Source organism: Xenopus tropicalis, chromosome 5 (genome assembly GCF_000004195.4).
Source record: "Xenopus tropicalis strain Nigerian chromosome 5, UCB_Xtro_10.0, whole genome shotgun sequence".
Taxonomy (NCBI): Eukaryota; Metazoa; Chordata; class Amphibia; order Anura; family Pipidae; genus Xenopus; species Xenopus tropicalis.
Genome location: NC_030681.2, coordinates 118,548,025 through 118,570,033, shown reverse-complemented (window position 1 = coordinate 118,570,033; position 22,009 = coordinate 118,548,025).

Sequence of the window (22,009 nt, the reverse complement as noted above, 5' to 3'; positions counted from 1 at the left end):
CCCTCTACATTTTCCACCCATACATTACCTACACTAAAGCTGTCCCTCTGCTGGCCCCCCAGGACTGATGTGGTCCTCCAAGGTATTTGTTGACCTCCAATCTGTTAAATTTCTCCAAATACAGTACTTATTTGTTTTAGTATAATCCAACCCTCAAAATATCTAGTACGGGTATGGGATCCATTATCGGGAAAACCATTATCCAGAAAGCTCTGAGGCCCATCTGTAATAGACCCTATTTCTATAAAATAATTAAAATGTTTAAAAATTATTTATTTTTTTTCTGTAACAATAAAACAGTATTTTGTTCATCCCAACTAAGATATAATTGAGATCCACATTATCGAAAGACTCCTTATCTGGAAACCCAAGTATTCTGAATTGTAGGTCCCATATGTGTATAATAATATAATATACAGTTTGGTAATTTCCCTATGGAAATTATATCCTTATCAATGGTGCTTAGTAATGTTATCCGTTATAATCGGAGCTAAGTGATAACTCACTAAGACTTGTATATTATAATAAATAATATGAGGATATTAGAAGTCATGGAACTACTCTGTGACTTATAACATCCCTTTATTTTACAATATTTATTCGTATATATTCTTATATTTTATATTGCTTTATTCACTACATAACATGCTCAGTGCACTTATAAAGCTTGGCAACCTTGCCCTTCGGCTTCAAAGACTGTTAAAAATATTCTAAAAAATTATACCAAAATGGTTAATAAAGTAGAAAACTAGAGGATTGAGGAAGGCAGCAAGGAGAGAAGTGAAAGAAAGATGGAAACTTGGCTGTTACACGCACACGCACAAAGAATATGAAAGAGATTTACACACACACACATAGATTTATTCACACAACATGTCCCCACACACACACATAATGTAAAGGTTCATGGATTTCTAATATGAAAGTGTGTATAAAAAAAAGAGCAATTACATGATCATTATTTCATGAAGGAGGGAGGAAGAAAACCCTCAGGGCAAATTCTTGCTGGGGAATCACACTGTTCTTTTTAATAGCCAACAACAATAAAATTTAAATTCCTTTTATGTGCATAGCATTGACAGGTATATGTGTAATTAGATCAGTTTGAAAAGAAGGCATGATATATATTGTTTTTTTAGCAAGTTGTAAGTAGCTAACCATTGGCTTTCTTCTATCACTTCTTAGACGAATTTAATACACATAGAAAATCACAGCTGGACTGAGGAATCCAAGTCATATTGTTTCCCCAGCCTACACCCTCAGTACTACATTCCTAGACTTTTATTGAAGCATAGTAAACATATATATATGTGACAGGTATAAAAGAAAAATACATTCCATTTTGTGTTTCAGGTGGCCATGAGATCTTGGTGCTAGTCTGGCTCTGATACCACTCATGACTTAAGTAGGGTCAGACCAGAGCTCGGGCTTGGGAAGTGCAAATAACAGTGGCAGGAAAGAGCAAGTTCAAGGTGAGGAGATGGTGGAGAACATACGAGCTTTCATACAAGAACAAGTGGGCAGTGATAAAAAGAGAAAATATTTAAGATATTAAAAGACAGAGAGAACTATAATAAAACAAAGTATAAGGAGACAAAGAAATGGAAAAGTACATATAGATAAGATATAAGTATACTTATGTTTTGAGAAAATGTTTCATTGCTAAATGCTGAGGTCAACCTACAGCGTCACCAAATATGTGAGAAACTCGTCTGTCATTGTTGATCTACATTTTCCTCTTCATAAATCAGCCAGTGGCACTGTAGAACTGGTATATCGCCTTTATCCATATGCATCTCCTGCACTGCAAAGATTTGTCACTGACATGAGTCAGTTTGTGATGAAGTGTTTTGTTCACCTCATAAAACAGCCAAAGCCATTATTCATACAAATATGGTCAAAATATGTTTATCCTTAAATCCAGTTGCCTGCAATGCTGAGTACTCCTCTTGTATATGCTATCAGTTTTGGGAACTGATTGTTACGTGTTTCTCTGCCAACTAAAAATGAGTGTGCCCCAAGTGTGTAGGGGACAAGCTAATGTATGGTAGGGTTATCTGGTGGGATATCAAAAGTCAGCCCTACCAGATGTTATACTGTAGGTTTGTCCTGCTGGTAGGGGTACTGTCAGGCGACTCTCCTGTAGAATGAAAAAGGTGAGGTAGAGCAATGTTTATAAACATCATCATTTATTTATTCAGAAACAGCAAGATATGGAGCAGTTTACACAAATTTAAAATACATGTATAATTTAAAATAAATTAAACAACCACGTGTTTTAGAATAAAAATAGGATTTGGGCCCTGCTCACAGAAGCTTACAGATAGAATAATGCTCCATGCCACAAAGCTAAGGTTGTCCAGAAGACTCTCCAGTTACCAGTCACCAATCCAATTGAACATAAGGGGTGCGAGATGCAACTAGTTTCTCTATCCAGCTCAACATACTGTATGTCTAGGAGGCACTGTGCCAAAATCCCTATGGAATGTTAGATTTTATATGTATAAGATTTTTAGAGGCATTTTTATCAATTGGTGAACTATATACGCCTCTAAAAATCCCATAGGAATGAATAGAGAAAGGGGTAATTTTACTGTGGTAAACTCTGATTTCACACTTTGATAAATCTGCCCTTTTGAGTTCATGCCCTGAGGTACTGAAGCTGTTCAGGAACACAGGCGGAACTACACAATATTACCAAGGCATCCCTACTGGTTTGTACACAGGTATACAGAAAAATTGTTGAAGTTTGTGCACATCTGTAATCCAGCGGAATCCGTAGTGCGCAGTGAGTAACACAATGATATGACAAAAGACCCACACTTGCGACTTTCAAAAGTCTATGATGCTTTTTGTTTTGATGTTAGCTTTGTGTTTGTATTGCAAATCCCTGTGCGTACATTAGTGGTATCTTCTATCCATACCAGGGAGACCAGATTACTTGAAAATTCAGGGACACATCTAGAAACTCCAGGACTGAACTGATTGCAGATGAATTTAAATGCAATCAGTGCTGCCCTGAAACATGTATTTATTAGATGCGTCCTTGAATTTTCAAGTGATCTGGTCCTCTTAATCCAGGCAGGCATGCAGATGGTTGGAATAGTGGACCTGAACATGAACCTCTCTCAGCCTGATTTCCAATTTTTTAATTATTCAATAAGGAAAGGAATGTGTTTTGGTCCGCTACATGGGCCACTTTGCTGCTTATTTGAACCTCTCTCAGCCGGATTTCCAATATCTTAATGTCTCAATAAGGAAAGGAAGGTGTTTTGGTCTGCTACATGGGCCACTTTGCTGCTTATTTGAACCTCTCTCAGCCTGATTTCCAATATCTTAATGTCTCAATAAGGAAAGGAAGGTGTTTTGGTCTGCTACATGGGCCACTTTGCTGCTTATTTGAACCTCTCTCAGCCTGATTTCCAATATCTTAATGTCTCAATAAGGAAAGGAAGGTGTTTTAGTCTGCTACATGGGCCACTTTGCTGTCTATTTGTTCAAAAGAGGCCACACTAATGGCAGAGATGAGATTAAGCCAGAGAAGCAGCCCTTGCCATATAAAAATGAAAAGAGATTGATGGGAAGTATATGATTTAATACTGGGTTAAAGATTTATTTAATAGCCATCGTAAGCCAACCGTCCTGAATAGACTGCAAAAACAGCTTTGTGACAAAGGCAAATATTGTGTTCATGTCTGAGAGGGAAATATAAGATTATAAGATATAAAATTACCAATGAAGCTTCCCATTCCCACCAAAAACAGATAGTAATATTAGAGGCACTTACAGGATAACAGAAAGCCTTCTGCCCTGTTTATGTGCACAGTTTATTGTGTGATGACATTCAACAGTGTAGAACCATGTAGCACGAGAGCAAGTAAAACAAATATGCTTTCCATATGTTTGTCTCAAGACATCTGCCTGATAAATCCTCTGATATATGCAGAGATTGATGTTCAGCATAAATATACTCCATAGAGTCACTGACATGAAATGCAGATGGGATGATCGGTCTTCTTTTACTGTTTAACTTAACTTGCTCTGAATGAGCAATGCTAGCATGGAAAGCATCACAATATCATAATGAGGATTACTGAATAATAGTTAGTAATTCACCTATTTCTAGCCTGTAGTAGATATCCAAATAATAATAAGCTGCGTGTGTTATTTGGGGGATTCCAAATCATTATAAAGTCAGCTGATAGACAAGACAGACAATACTGGGGGAAAATATGCAATAGAATTAGCAACAGCCAAGCCTTTTTCAGCCCCACAGCACTCTGCCTCCTGAATGTATCAAGGCCAGGAGGACTAAAAGACACACATTACCCTAGAGTTCCATAAAAATTTGCTGCAAAGTGGTGGAAGAAAATCAGTTGAGTTTATTTACTAACAATGGGCATATCTGCACATACACCATGAACCTTTGCGACCAGCTGTTGAATAGGTTTATTTGCCAGTGGTGGGAAAAATAATGAAGGATAACATTTTATTATTTGCTATGGGTTTCTGCACTGGTGCAGAACTTGCCCACTGTTTGTAAATGAGCCCTACTAAAGGTGCAAAATAGCACAAAATGTAACGTTTCGGGGGCACGCCCCTTCGTCAGACATCGTCAGACATCATGTCTGACGAAGGGGCGTGCCCCCGAAACGTTACATGGTTTGCTACTATTAAAATCAGCAGGGTTTATCCCGCTAAAACAAATCCTGTTGTGCCGGTATTTTGTGCTATTTTGGATCGTGGTGGAGAGTGCCGACGTCTCTAAAAGTACTGTGCACCAGGTGGAACAGAGTGGAAAGGCCAGGGTGTGCTGGTGAGTGTGGATTGCCCTACTAAAGGTGGCCATACACGGGCCGATTGTAGTTGCCGATATTGGTCCCTTGGACCGATTTGACAGCTTATCAGATAGTGTAGGGGCAGGAACGAGGGGCATGCCTCAAATTGGCCATATATCGATTGGGCAGGTTAAAAGATTTAGTCGGATCGGGGACTGCATCGGCTCGTTGATACGGTCCCCGAACCGACTGCCCCATTGCCACCATTATAATTTGATTGTTTGGTCCTGGGGAATTAGCCTACATGTTCCCCAATATCACCACCTGTAGGTGGGGATATCGGGTGAAGATCCGCTCGCTTGGCAATCTCGCCAAGCGAGTGGACCTTCACGTGTATGGGCACGTTATAATTAGTAACCCTGTTGCTAGTAGATTGCTGTGATTTAATAGACCTGGTGCAAATTGTTTACTCAAAATATCAACTTTGTTAATTTGCTACATTTCACTGCACTAATGCACTATATAATTGCTCTGCCTATTGTTTTCTATATTTTCTGTGCAGTTGGTCATGTTAAATCAAGTACACAAACATCAGTGGAGGGTGGAAAAGCTCTACTGGAATGCAAATTGCTGCACCATTCCAAGTAACAATAACAACTGTGAATGACCAAGGCACCCATTTACATTCCTATGACCACAAATATAGGATAATTCGGAGGACAGCAAAGGGCAATGTAAATAGCAGTGCAATAGCGCAGAATGTGTAGTTTCCTCGCAATTGCTGGCATTCTAAACTGACTACATAATTTCAGTTATTTGTATGTCATTTGGGAGCTTTAATCTGTGTTTACTTAGGCAAGTAGTGTGCGGTTGGTAGCTCCTTTGTACTGCAAGCCTTGCCTGTTTTCAGTCTTGGGACATTTACTAGTGATTATATACTTTTTTTTAAATTGCAAGAATTTGTGGTCAGATTCCATCCCTCGGGGGTCCTGAAACTGAGCCTATAGGGAAGGGTTGGTTAAAAGTCTGAATTAAAGGTGTTTGAATTCAGATCAGATTCAGTGAAAAGATTTGTTTTGGGGGGCAGCAATATGGAATCATGAGATGAGCAGAGGAGTCGAGCTGCATTTGGAACACAATGCAGGTCATTTAGAAACACACGGGGGATCTTTTATACAATTTGCACAGCACAGAATTATTCGCAGAGTGAACATATTTGCCCTGCCTGTGTTTATATTTATAAATCTGGACAAGACTTAATAACATAATTGCAAAATTTTTATTTGCAGAGCTTTTTAAATATGGAATATTACTCCACAAAAAATATTCTCTAAACTGATTTTGCAAATTGCGAATTTACATTCGCAAAGAGAAAATCAGCACTATATTCGCGCATAATAAACGCGCACAGAGGATATGCTCATGCAAATCACAATCTTATTTGCGGATTTTGGTGTGCAAATTTCACTGCAATTCGCCAAAAAAATGAAAGATGGGCACAGCAGCAAAATTTAAACTTTAAAGGAAAAACATGCGCAAACAACCACAAAAAATAGGTGCTGCGCAAACTTTATAAATGACCCCCACTGTGCAAATGTTCACCTGGGTATTAACTTATGGCAACCAATCAAGTGGTTGCCAATGATTTTTTTTTCTGCCTGTAGCTGATTGCATATTTGCCCTCTGTTAGTAAATGAGCCCCAGTGATTTGTAAGACAGTATGTATGTATAACTTTATTTATAAAGCGCCACAAGGGTACGCAGCGCTGTACAATCTTACAGAATACAAAATTACACACAGGGAGGATGAGTGATATAATAAATAAATACAATAAATACATATATGTATATATATATATATATATAAGTGCCATGTGGTATGAGACACAGTAGGAAGGAGGTCCCTGCCCCGTAGAGCTTACAATAGAGTAGACTGGTTGTAAGTTACTGTTGTCTAAGGAAATAAGATATGGCAAAAGTATTTAACTGTTTGTAGGAAGCAGATGTGGCAATTACATAGATTCAAGACAAGAATAAGCCCATGGGAAACTGCTGCATTCACAATACACTAGACAAGATCTTATTTAGGAATGGGTAAACCAAGCTTTTGGGAAATAAATACTCATGATTTCAAAAGGGAAACAAACACAATGAAAGTAATTGTGAACAATATATATATTGTTAATATATATAAAATATATTTAATAGTCTCCAGCCCATTCTGTCAAAAGCTTCATAACTACAAAACATGAAAATCATTGTGCACATTTTATTATAATATTCTTCTTTTCTAGTAGAATAATGGGATAGCAGCTAAGCTGTCTCATATATTGATACTAAATGCTCTTCCAGCCAATTATTGTACTGACAGTAAACATTTGAGTGCATTGGTACTCCATCATCATTACAGTGTTACAGTTGGTTCACATTTACTAAAAATGTAACACTTCTCACTTTTTTCATCTTAAAATGTGAGTAAACTCGTTGCCATGAATGAAGTGAGGAAAATAATTTTTTGACTGCAACCTTTTCAAATTGTCGCACAAAAAAACAGCATAAAAATCCAAAACCTCTAAAGTTTTGAAGTAAAAGAAGGCTCCTCCAATGAAAGGACATCTGCCAATGACTTCTACATGATCTCAGAAGTTTTTAGCTGGCGAATTGTTGGATTTGGATTTTTAGCAATTTTGACGGTATAGTAAATTTTGGAAAAGTTGCGACTTTTTTATTCTGTGACTTTTTTCGAAATCAGAAAAAAAAAATCCAGTGGTTAGTAAATGGCCCCCAAGTGTTTGTATACTGACACTTTATTTATTCAGTATCTTCTATCATACTTGCCCTCCCCGTGTGTACTTTTCTACCTTGTACAAGGGCTGTGTATCCTAGTAGCGCTAGATAAATATAGTGATACATAAATATACACATAAGCTGCAAAATATAAGTCAGGACAAAATAGTTCTCTTCTTCTGATGAGTTGCTTTATTAATAATATTAAAAGCCATGCATTGTGAGTCAGTGACCTTGTTATATACAAATGACAAAGCATTTCTCTGTTTATTGCAACATCTTTGAATCAGTTCATTTTGCCCTCTCACTGGTGAGGCATATGGTATGTTTACATTATGTCTGTGGGCAATTATGGCCAGTATCCAGCATGCAGACTTCAAAGGTGTTTATTTTCTTCTGAGGTCAAGTCATTCTAGGTATATAGCTCTGCATGTAAAGTATATGTACATTTACTAATGGGTTTGTCCAAATGAAACAAATGCTTCTTTCAATTTTAAAAATATCAGAAATAATCACAAAGAGGTAGTTTTTTTAAATGAGATGATTATAGAAAATGTCAGCTTATAAATGAACCCAATTCTAGGCATAAGTGAGTGAGACAGCCCAGACACAGTGCTGAGAGGTCTGTACTACTAGCAGGATAATATGGGAGGTGCCAGACTGACTGCTACTACTACTAAATACATCAACTACAGATAGCAAAGCACCTGATGATGCTCTGGTATCTGTAAAACATTGCACCCACCTAAGTGAGTCCCAATAGGCTTTTGCATGGAAATGCTTGGAGAACACCTATATAGACCATATTATTCTGCTTTATGCAACCTCATACATCCTACAGGCCTTGTGTCCCTCTAACAAAGTAAGATCTACATGCCATACAGTGCCACAGAAAGTCCCATGGAATACAACAATTCCATTCCCTGCTATATCTGATACCAGTAGCCTCACTATCTCACTGCCTGGGACCTAGTGCCTTTCCCAGCACATGGCATACATGTGTCTCTGACCTGTGAGCTATAACAAAAAGCTGTGCCTGTTTTCAGTCCCTTTGGTTGCAGCAAGAAAAGAGCCACTTCCAGTCTCTGATGTTCTACTTAGGAATAAGTAAATGCAGGAGTATACAAATGTTGTAACCTATTCACTAATTCATTCAGGAATCTGTCGCTTATAATTCTTCAACATGCTTATGAAGCCATTAGCAACTTAGAGATATTACATTTATTAAATGCCACATACATAGTTTTTATACACTGCTGATTTTTTTTTGTGATAGTTTAATGTTTTCTAATGACTGAATGAAGAAGTGTGTAATATTTGCATTAAAACTGTATTAATGTGGTATGTGGCTTCCTCCTAAAAGGGTATGAAGTCAATAAATGTGCATTGTAAGATTGTATCATTTTAACATTTTTCAAAACTGCATCACAGTTATTAGAACCACATGTGCTGGTCTAAATATATAACAAAAAGACAATTACAAATATGAAGAAGCATTTTTAAAAATGATGTGACATTTTCTTAGACAAGTACATTACCATATCAAAGTAATCATAGACTCTGCTGAAAATGTGCAAAACATAATATGCCTTGAACACATCATCCACCCTTGCCAGTGTCACAAATGTTTCCTCATAAACAGCCTTATTGTTAGACTATATGCCAAAGGCACCCTCATTACTTCTGTGTAAGCAATATTAAATAGTGATGAGCGAATCTGTCCCATTTCGCATTGCTAAATGGCGAAAAAGTCATGTGTCAAAAAATTGTTTTTGACTCACATAATTTTTTTTACGTGCTCGTCAACTATTTTTGCCACAGGCGACTTTTTTTGACACGGGCGACAATTTTTTGACACCCTGCAAATTTTTTTGGCTGCTTCGTGGAAAAATTCGCCAATGGCGAAACATGGAAATTCGCTGCAAATCCATGCCTGCCGAATTATTATTACTAATATTAAACAATTGTATAGTCTGAGTGCCCGGGGGAGTGCCAGACCTCATTTAGGTCTAACGTAATGCAAGTGCATCATCTGCAACAATGACATGAAGCATATCTGGCGTATCATACCTTTTTAGCCCATTTTAAGTTATTTTTCAAAGATTCAAATGTATCACAATGGAACCAGTTGCAGCAGAAGATAGACTAATGTTAGCTAAAGCCAGGAGCACCAGGGATTAATATTTTTGATAATTAAAATAATTTGATATAGTGATATATTGATTTAAATGTGCTTTCTATCCAAAATACCTATGCAGTGAGGAAAAAGTCAGCTGCTCTAACCAGTCAATATTGCCTTTAGTCTTGTACAAAGGTTAGATCACTTTCTATATTGCCTTCATAGTTTGCCCGACAATTTAAGAGATTATTGTTACAACTGATAAATAAGGGTACAGGCAAATGGAGGCAGAGGAGTGTCCAGTAGCAGGAAAACACTTGATTTAGATATTAATAGGGATATGGAAGATTTAATGCATTAAATGCACTCGCGAGTTAAGGTGCCTGTACACGTGAAGATCCACTTGATTGGCGAGGTCACTGGATCTTCTCCCGGTATACCCACCTCCAGGTAGGCTAATTCGGCCCCAGGGCCAAATGATCGAATTATAAAGGCGGCAATGGGGCAATTAGTTCGGGGACCACATCAATGAGCCGATGCGGTCCCTGATCCAACTAAATCTTTTAACCTGGCCAATTGATATCTGGCCAATTTGAGGCCAAATATCGGTCAGGCATGCCCCTCGTTCCTGCCCCTACACGGGCAGATAAGCTGCCGAATGGGTCCAAGGGACCAATATTGGCAGCTACAATCGGCCCGTGTATGGCCACCTTTACACATGACTGCAGGTTTATGCCTTTGCTTTGTATAGGATACCTAAATGCAAGCAGTCTTGTATGTAGTAGAGGCACAAAAGAATGTAAAAATTGTACAAATTATAGAAGTTGCACAAATTATTTTGTGTTTAAATGATTTTTGCAGACTTGAGGTATGGAGATCCAAATTGTGAAAAGATACATTATCCGGGAAACCATGCAGTCTGAAAAATAAATCTTATACCTGTACTGACAAATCCAGGCGGCATTCAGTGATCTGCATAAAAGCCATGTCACAAGGAAGGCAATGTACAACCTACTAGTAGAGTTGCAGAGGTTAGAAGGCAAAGTCAGCCATTTTGCTGTTACTCAATGATAAGTCAATCCTACAAATATTGATGCATTACCATGTTCAGGTTTCTAACCTGCAGAGGTAGGTCACTGGGTGTCCCTGTATTACTTATGTGATGGTAATATTTGTCTAGGGTACACATAGCATTGCATTCTGTCATTGTCCCTTCTGTGACAATTTGCAGCTAGCCTGTTCTCCCTATTACTGGCATTTTTAGGTAATGAGTACAAAGCTCACTGCTCTGTAATATTGGGAACAAATTCCTTAAGACTCTTAGAAAATTCCCATTTACATGGGTTTATCATATAGGCTTAAGCTCACCCACTGGGTTTTTAAAGCAACAGCCCAGATAACAGCTGATCAGATTCCCAACTACAGACCAGTTTCGCCCTTCTTGGGGCTCATCAGTGTAATGCAGGGTTTTCTGATCAGCTTAGGTAGAGCCAGGAGTGGGGATTCACGAACAAGTTACATGGGTTGAGGAGACTGCCTCATACGTATGCAAATAAGTCAAAGGGATTCTGGGAACAAATTCCTTAAGGTTCTTAGAACTTGCACTGTAATATCCGCTCTCTCTGGGCTTATATGCATACAGGGTAACCCTTTTGAAATAAAAAATAACAAAAGTGGTATAAAGGTGATACCTTTATTGGCTAACTAAGATAATCATAGCAAGCTTTCAGAACATTTTAGTTCCTTTTTCAAGCTGATTACCTTTTCTGGCTTATATGCACAAAGCTCATGGCATTTTATTGCTGCTTTCTTTGATTTTAATATTTAAGTCTTACAGTTCATTACAGATATGTTTGCGGAATATTTCTGCCTGTACTATATTTTTAAAATCCAGTAACCTCACTACATCCTATTTCATTGCATGCACTGACATGTTAGCAATATGCTACATCAGAACTACTAGCCAGTATCTATTGTGGAAAATAATACACCCTTTATAAGTTACCTAGGGGTTAGTTGCACTATTATCCATACCAAAAATGCTAGGTTTCAGTAGTAATTTAGGGATTAGGAATGAACTGATCCAACAGGTTTGCATATTTTTCTACATCATGTTCTTCTTTTGTGAGTTAGGTTTTGAAGAGAGGCTGGCAGATATAGGGGGCTGGACTTGCCGTAGGAAAATATGAGAGTAATGCCTTAAAATAGCTATGGGGAACAACTTCAAATATTTTGAATAACAAAACTTTGCTATTTCTAAAATGATATACACCAGTTTCTTTATGCACGTGCCACTACAACTTCTTAAGAAGAACAGAATTCCACAACGTAACTCTGCACAGTGTATGTAAAAAAAATGTTTTTTGCATGACACCCTTGCCAGTACTGTACCTATAGAGGGCCTGGGGAGAGGGGCCCAAAAAAGACTCAGAACCCAGGTTTATTATATATCTTTAATTACCCCTGCTTATGCCAGCAGCATGAGCTGTAGTTGTGCATGGGAGGGGAGATTGCAGGTCACAATTCATTGTGCGTGGGCTGGAGGGGATTGATATATTTTTTGCTGGGGGACCCAGAGACTACAAATTATGCTTGGGCCCCCTTTCATAGTTATTCATGCTTCTAAGCCAAGGGTCCGCAACCTTTTTTACTTGTGAGCCACACTCAGATGTAAAAAGTTTTGGAGAGCCACGCAAGCATGAGAAAAGTTCTTTGGGGATGTTAAATAAGGGCTGTGAATGGCTATTTGGTAGCCCCATGTGGACTTCTGGCCTGCAGGAGGCTCTGCTTGGAGTAAAACTGTGCCTCTGTGCTTCTCAAACTTGCGTCCAAGCCAAAAATTTAAAAATGGCACCTACTTTGAGGAAACTGGGAACATCAAAGGGGATGGTGAGCAACATGTTGCTCCTGAGCCCCTGGTTGGCGATCACTGTTCTAAGCGGTGGCAAGGATGTGGATCGGTCTCAGAAAATAATATTGATGAAGATTTTGATTCAGCGCTGGTGAGTGACCCTCGATATCTCATCCCCAGAGACTGTATTAGCTGCTTGGTTCACTTTCCCTCTTGTTCTGCTAATCCATGTTATGTGATCTATTGCTATCCCTTTAGGTTTATACTTGCCATAACCACTATAAACTACATTTTAAGCAACCTCTAGGATAAATTCTGTAATTGCTTTAAAAAGTATTTTGTGGGCTTTCGTAACAGGAAACAATGTAAAATTTCCTCAGGGAGAAAATGCAGAAAAGAAGACGTTTGTAATCTTGGTTTCTTAGATGCGAACAAAAGAGATAATGCATGCACAAGCATGCAGCCAGGGCTACCACTTCCATCAACAGATTTGCTGTCCTTGAAGAATGCATGCTGGGAATTGTATGGAGCACAGATTGTATAAAGAAAATAAACCGTGCCATGGAGAGATCTTTGTAAACTAAGGGAAATGTGCAGAGTAAATAGCACCAAGATCATGTTCTGCACATCTGGCAAAATATAGAATTAACCATAAAGAATCAGAAATGTTTGTACTGGAGAATGATTCATAGGTCTGAATTTCAATTGTCTATAGGTAGATGCCATTATAAAGACTATATTGGGATATCTTTAGAACTAAACCAGTAAATGTTTGATAACATCGTAGTCTATGCTGGCTTCTTAGTTAGCATCTGTGCATATACCCTAAAGCACCCATGCACCACCCATAACAAGTTCTTACACCCATTTCTGGCAACGTCCTTTCTGCCAGCTGTCTTAAAGGGTAATTTGCTCTAGAATTGGAAAGATTCTTAATCAAAGAAAAGCAATTAAATATTACAATAACAATAGAAAATATAATATAACTCAATGCATTTGTACCGAAGCAGGTAGAATAGAAAGCCAGATAATAAACAATATCACTGTCTAAAGCATACTAAAAGTTATTTCCGAGGTGAACTTTCCATTTAAAGAGTACATCCTTTTAAAATTTGCTTCTATGGCCATTGACATGCTGTTGTAGTTCATAAAACTGAAATTCTAAAATTGAGTTTTCACAGGTAAAGTCTATGTACATTGTCAGTCAAGTCACTGCAAACAAAGCAGTTGCACGTGGGGATGGCACCCACTAAAAGAATCCTGGAATAACCGGCAGCTGAAGGCTTGCGTTTGTTCCATGGCTCACCTACACTGGAACAGGCTAAACAGGCACCCTGGGACCTGCCGTAAGGGGCTAAGGAGTGTGCATAGGCACAACTACATCTCTGAATAGTGTCAAGCTGTGCACAACTATTCATCTATTTTAGGGCTTTTTAGTTACACTTGCTTCGTACGTGTGTCCTGGTCTGTATAGCTTTACAAGTCCTGTACAGGTACAGGATCCATTATCCAGAAAGCTCTGAATTATGGGAAGACCATCTCCCATAAACTCCATTTTAATCAAATAATTTAAATTTTGAAAATGATTTCCTTTTTCTCTGTAATAATAAAACAGTACCTTGTACTTGATCCCAACTAAGGTATAATACCCTTTAAAAAGTTTTGTGGACAGTTTTTTTTCTGTATTTGGTAACTTAGATCAAATTCACTTGTGTTTTTGAAAGAAATATCTGCAGGCTACAATTCTGTATAGCACAGAGGAATTCTAGACCACAGACCTCTCTTAGCTGGAACTAAGGAAAAACATAGGAAAAAAAATTCCCAGCCCCAAGTTTTATAAGTTAACCATTCTCTCTAAGGGGCCTATTTATCCAAGTACGTTCGACTCCGAATACAAAAAAATCATGCTTTTCTAAGTTTTTGTAACTTGCGTATTTTCGCCAATTTTTTCATTAATATGCGCAACTTTTTGACATTTGCGCAACTTTTTGACATTTGCGATCATCAGAAATTATTTAATCCAAATTTTACCCATTTCGGGATTCAAACTCGTACTTTGATGAATCAGCCCCTAAGCCTCACTTCATTAAAAAGAAAAGACACAATGCTATATGGTCTGATAGTAATATTCATAGGCTGGAACTTTCCTGCCTGGCCACTTTTGCAGGAAAATCAATACTTTGATCCTACAACCTTATTATTATTAACATTTATTTATAAAGCACCACATAGTCCGCAGCACTGTACAGTTATCCACCCCAGTATGTGCCTTTTTTATAGTAGGGGAGACAACACTAAGGGGCATATTTATTATGTTGTGTAAAAAGAAATTCGCAGAAAAAACGGTGTAAAAATCTGTGTAGAATAAATGTAGAAGTTTGCCGTCCGAGTGCCAGATTTTACTCTGTTATTTTACGTGGCTACGTAGTTTCCGTGGAAGAAAAAATGTGGAAAAAATAACGTTGATTTTACACCGGTTTTTACACGACAAAGCCTGGCGATATGTGGTGAATTTTTTCAACAGTTTAATAAATCGGCCCCTATAAGTTAGCCCTGAGGAATATGTTGGTTCCTTACAAGACCACCACTAGGTAGGTGAACAAGAGCTATAGCCACAAGGCAGTTTATCCTGCTAAATGATGTCCAAATTAGGGGACAGGATAGGGGAAGCTAACATGCTGTCCCCAGCCCAGCCTTCATGAATGCAGCCCTACTGAATGCAGGCAGCACTGTGTTCCTAGAATGCAGGTTTTTGTGATTTATTCTGTGCCTAGGGTGCTTAGTTCAGGTCAGGTAACAAAAGTTTAAAAAACATGGAGGTTAGCTGTTATTTTTTGCACTTTGCACCATGCCCCACACTTAGTAAATGAGTTCTATATGCATTCCAGATAACAGATCCAGTACCAGTAATAAAAAAGCATATATTATAGAAAACAAATATGATTTTACAAATTCAACTAGATTTGTGGTAACCAGAGAACAAGGCACTTGTCCCAAATAACAGATTCTGCAGTCAACCCGTGTTCAGACATTGATATGATATGTATATATATATGATACATAGTAAAGATTAGTCATGGACAACACACATCCAACTCCCACTGCAAACCTGTCAAGCAAGTTACAGAGTTGTTCAGCTGTCGGCATTTTCTGTTTCAGGTTACACTGATACATAGATTGGACACCAGCTTATACTGTACGTGGATAGGCATGACTCTGTTTTATTTGTTTTATGGAAAGGTACATATTCCGTTTTGTTCAGGTTTAACCCTTTCCAGTCTTCCACTTCAAAAATGCTGAATATGAATGCATATATGAAGAGCAGTTGCAGATATACAGTAACCCTTTGTCCCATGCCGATTACAAAATGCCTACTGGCAAAAGTATCTGGAGAAAAATATCTTGGTGTTCATCTTGCTGAAATCTGCAATCCAGAGGTTCTAATGTATATACATGTATATGAATTCCCCTCTGTTTAGAGCTTTTGACATCTGTCACATTTCACTTGCTTTTATGTTCCATTTGACATGAGGCCCTGTATATACTGTAAAAATATGCACTGTATAAAGGCAGTAGGGATGTGTTGACTTTATCAGTGTACAATCTGCTTTTGCCTTTGGTTGCAAAACTGGATTCCTTAAAGGACACATTTCAGGGTTTATTTATAATTTTTTGAATTTGTTAAGTTTAGAGCTTTTTCTACTTTCAAATAAACTAACAGTTTAAACAACTGGAATGTCGGCTTATTTATTAAAAAAATCTGGATATACAAACTCGATTGAATAAAATTGTTGAAAAAACTTGAATACCTTGAAAAACTTGAAAATCTTACATTTTTTTGGCTTGAATTTTGCCCCACTGACTTTTGCATGAACTCACAAGCTTTTACAAGCTTTTTTAAAGGTTTGCATTCAAGGTTTTGGATTTTTTTTTGCACTTAATAAATATTGAACATTCACGTTTTCTAATATTCTAAGTTTTAATGCAAAAGAAATTGAATTGTAGAAATTTGAATTTGAGCATTGATAAATCACCTCCTTCATTTTAGGGTGCCTTTACAATGTGAAATACTAGCAAAGGTCAAGTAAAACAAATTCAGAGTCTATGGTAGTTCACTAGCTGATTGTATTATGTTGACAGTTCTTTGAAATTGTTTGTTATTCAGTATGTGAATAAATATAATAAAGGAAATGTTGTCTTTTATCTATTTTATGCAAAATGAAACTAAAGGTAAAATTAAAAATGATTAACAACTCATCAGAAAATTCTGTGTAATAAACAATAATGCCTATTCTCGCAAATTGCTTTTGGTTGGAACCATATTTTTGTGACTTTTGTATGAAGTTCCAGAATACCAGCGGTGCACCTACCCAAGCTGTGACTGCATCCAGTGTGCGGCATCTGAGGGGGCCCATGAGAACAATGAATTTGACCATAGACTTAAAACATGCAAAATTAAAAGCCATTTGACACATGATGTATGAGTCAGGGAAAGGATCAGAGCCATTAAGGTTACTGAGGAGGTTGAGGAAATAAAAACAAGATAAACTCAGTTCTATGCCTGCCTTCCAATATCCTTACAATGGGGGGGGGGGCTTAAGAAAAATGACCCTTATGGCACCTTTTTTACTTTACTTAGAGTGTGTGTTCTAAATTAAAGTCCAACATTGTCTCGGGACTCATGGGCTGAAGGTCTTTAAAGATGCCCAAACCTATTCCCCCTAAAAAAAGAGTTTCCACTTTGCATAGTAAGAACAGTGTCATCGATCCTCTCTTTCTATATAAAACCAAATAGGGAAGCAAAGTAAATAGCGACTGTTATATCAGTGATGCTGGACAGTAGTGCAGGCAGGTTGTTAACAGTTCACCATCTTTATTTCTTACAGAGAGAGACTAGTTTCCTAGTCTCTTCCCACTATTTCCCAAGGCTGCAACATACTAACCTCCTTCAAAACATATAACTTTATAAAATATAACACAGCTTATGCACATACATAACATCAACCAGCCCTAAGTACATTTCCATAAAAATATGTAGCTCTTGCCTACTTATATGCTAACAAGCCTGTCTGAAAGCTTCTGTTGCAACTGGTTATGCTTCTTGTATAAAGCACAATTTTAAGATAATTTGTTTCTTTCCCTGCAGCCATCTAGCCATGGAATGTTTATTTTAAAGAAGAACTAAAGCTTAACAAAGAAGCTCAATACATTTTGTTTTGAGAGTTTGTACCAGTACAAAGTGATCACAGCTCTTTACTGTTAAAGATGTTCATGAAGATGCCCCGGTAGCTCCCCATCTTCTGTGCTGCTGTCATTTACTGAGCTTAGGGACCAACTCACAATATACTGTATATATAGAATATAAATATCACAAGATAAGGCTGATTAGTAAATAATACAGATTCTCATTAAATGGCAGCTCTTAAATCAGTGCAATTAGCATCCGAATTTAATAACCAGCCCTGTAGCATCAACTTCTATGACAGGCAAAACTAATTTTCTGCTTGATGATTTGTGACAACCCCTAAGCTTAGCTTCTCTGGAGCTGCCCAGGGCACACTGAGAATGTGAGTGTCACTGACACTCCTAGCAGAATCCAAGATGGACACCCCTTGTTATAGATATTGTGAAACTTTAGGCTAAAGAAGTAAGTTAAGTATATAGAATAAATCATTCCAACTATTTGTTTTAGGGTTAAGTTCTACTTTATCCTATTCTGAATATGCTAACAAAAAGGGGGTCCCATAGGCCTTCTCTGATTAAATGCACTGTGTTGTACAGAATAGGGTTTACTGAGGGTTCTGGCAAATTCTGGCTGCTGTAAGTAGCCATAGACAGTCACTATTTAGTGGGCCTGAGGGGGCTGTTTGGGTGCTGTGTACTTGAAATGCCAGGGTCTACTTTTAACCTTAGTCCAAACATGCACGTATTTCATTGCTTTAGATGCTGTCCCTCACTATACATGGGGTACTGAGGTGGAGGGGAGCAAAGGTGATACCCTTTTTGTTAAAAGTAGTTTAGGAGCACTGCTTGTACTTTGGGCAAAGTGTGGCATCATGCAGCCGCATAGCATTGCACTCCTTCTGTTCACTTCAACAGAGCAGCAAGCCTTTGGAATGCTTAAAATAGGCCCATAAAAGTAAACGAAAACCAGACATCTACTCATTTGGCTGCACTGGGTAAGTTGGTAAAATTCATGAACACATTGCTTGCTCTTTGACTTATTCTTTTTACTTTTAGGATGTGTATATTTTCCACTTGACCTGTAATTTTATTCATTGTATATCATGAGGTTTATTGTAACATACCCAGAAGGGGGAATGTCTGTTGGTCATGACTGTAAGAAGTCAAAAGATATTTTTCCCATGCAGTGTTACCTAGCACATATATACATCTAACATTCCTTGCCAAGCCAATCATCCTGTTTCTAGCTATGTATATTTAATGCATGTTTTTTTATAGTTTAAGAAAGATTATCCATTTGTTTTGATCTTTAGAAAGTGCTGAAGGGCTTACTGTTTCCAGCCATGTATATGCATGTCTGCCTTGGTACTTCTTAGAACATATTTCTGAAGTAGGTAAATTGATCAATTAGTTAAACCCCTTATTAAAATATTTAGTTGTTACTCATTTTCCACCTGTTGCTTAAATACCATTACTTTATTGTTGGCTAAACCATGTTTTGAAGAGATTATTTCCTCATGCACAACATAGCAAAGAGCCTTATCATGACTTGGGATCAGACATGTTGTTGGTTAGTAAAGATATTTGCTGGATTTAAAGCTGTACCATTATATTGTTTGTATACACATTATAATGATACTTTTCATCACAAAAATTCCTTATTAATTATTACAGGTACAGGATCTGTTATCCAGAAACCTAATATCCAGAAACTCCATTTTAATCAAATAATTATATTTTGTAAACTAATTTCCTTTTTCTGTAATAATGCAGGAGTTTGTACCCAACTGATACTTTTTGGAGGCAAAAAATCTTATCAGGTTTAATAAATGTTTTATTGATTTTTTAGTAAACTCTAGGTATGAAGATCAAAATTATGAAAAGACCCCTTATCTAGAAAACCCCAGGTCCTGAGTATTCTGGAAAAGTGGTCCTATGCCTGTTCTTAACTAAGGGTGCCTACTTTGCAGCATTGCTGTTTAGATATTTGGGCCTAAGACCCCTTTGTAATCTTACATTTGGTGAGGGACCCCCTAAGTGATATACAAGGTTAAAAATATATTAAATTATTTAAAGTCATACTGCTAGCATTTCAAAAACATTATAATAAAAAATTAATTTCACCCCGTTTTTTTGGGGATTGTTCTAAAGGTATATCTAACGCAGGAAATACACATTCTCCCCAAACCTCACCATAAATGGCCTTCAGACTGGGCTTCCCAGTCACTGCTCTTGTTCCCCCTAGAACGGCACCCCACTGTTTGAGAACCTTTACCAATTTTCATCGTTCTACAGTCTAAGCTCCATGCAATACACATACACTTGGGGGCACATTTACTATGGGTCGAATCCGAGTCCGAATTGGAAAAATCCGATTTGAAAACGAACATTTTGCGACTTTTTCGTATTTTTTGCGATTTTTCGGCGCCCTTACGACTTTTCGGAAATTATCGCGACTTTTTCGTTACCAATACGATTTGCGCAAAAAAACGCGAGTTTTTCGTAGCCATTCCGAAAGTTGCGATTTTTTCGTAGCGTTAAAACTTGCGCAAAAAGTTGCGATTTTTTCGTAGTGTTAAAACTTGCGCGAAAAGTTGCGCTTTTTTCGTAGCGTTAAAACTTAAAAGGCGCGACGTTTCGCGCAAGTTTTAACACTACGAAAAAATCGCAACTTTTTGCGCAAGTTTTAACGCTACGAAAAAATCGCAACTTTCGGAATGGCTACGAAAAACTCGCGTTTTTTCGCAAAAATCGTATTGGTAACGAAAAAGTTGCGATAATTTTCCGAAAAAATCGCAAAATACCGATCATTACGAAAAAAACGCAATCGGACGCATTCGGCCCGTTCGTGGGTTAGTAAATGTGCCCCTTGGTATGGTTCAATAGAAACCAATTAACCTACCATTGTATTTTTGTCAACTGGAAACCAGAACATTTGAAGGAAACAAACTCTACGCAAATAGTTTCCTTGTTAGAATCAAACCCAGCGCTACCCCAAAACCAGTCTTGGGGTACTAATGAGAGGCATCTGTGCCTACGGAACATATAACTACTTTGCTCTTACCATGTCTTTCTTTTTAGCATTATAATTCCATATAAATTGCCATTTTAATGCTCCATGTAAAAGCAGATTGTATGTTTAATAATGGCAATCATTAACTTCATCATCCATTAAGTTTTTTAAAAAATGTGCTTAGGGCATACATATGCAGAACTACTTTATTAAACATTAACAGGTGAAAAAATTGTTATAGAAGCGATGTGACTTCAGATCACATAACTGTATGACCCCAGATTTCAATGCAACTGTGATGGCAGATGTGAACAAAGAGCAGAGGTTAATACCATGACAGTTTTTTCCCCAATGGTGCAGCCCTGGGTCTAAGAACAACATATATATGCAACAGAATATCACAGTTGACAAATCATAAAAGAAGAGAAGCCTGCAGGGGAATGGACTGAAACAATAAAAATGTACAGTGCTGTGCATACAGTTAGCACTATACATATACAGTATATAAGAAATGAAGACAACAGACTGTGATTGGAAATCAATATTTTTAGCATTTCATTGTACTGTTTTTGTGCATTTTTCACTGTTTCGGCACAGAAGTCAGCCTCTGAAGAAAGTCAGGTACTGTATTATGACTGGATTATCCATCAACTTATTTTACTGCCTGTTAGCATTTGTAAGAAGCTGTGAGTCATTTATTAGCTGTACAGGTATGGGACCCATTATACAGAATGCTCGGCACCCGGGATTTTCCGGATAAGGGGTCTTTTCGGATCTCCATACCTTAAGTCTGCTAATAAAATTAACCCAATAGGGTTGTTTTGGCTCCAATAAGGATTAATTATATTTTAGTAGGGATTAAGTACAAGGTACTGTTTTATTATTAGAGAGAAAAAGGAAATCATTTTTAAAAATGTGAATTATTTGATTAAAATGGAGTCTATGGGAGATGGCCTTTCCATAATTCATAATTTTCTGGAAAATGGGTTTCCTGATAAGGGGTCTGATACCTGTACATTAAAATAAAACAATTTCCGAAGCACAGTGGGATCATACCCCTCGGGGGGGGTTGTATCATTTTTATTCACTGGATTTATAAATTGTTTATTCCATTTGTGTCTACAGGAGGGTTCAGGAGGAGAAGCTGACATTAAGCGCATGGAGCCAGCAGCTAATGCATTACAGAGCATCATCTTTTCAGCTTTTGTGTTTTCTTGCCAGATCGTGCATACCTCAGCTGTAAGTTACTTATGATCCTCAAACCCTGGTCTTGTAGG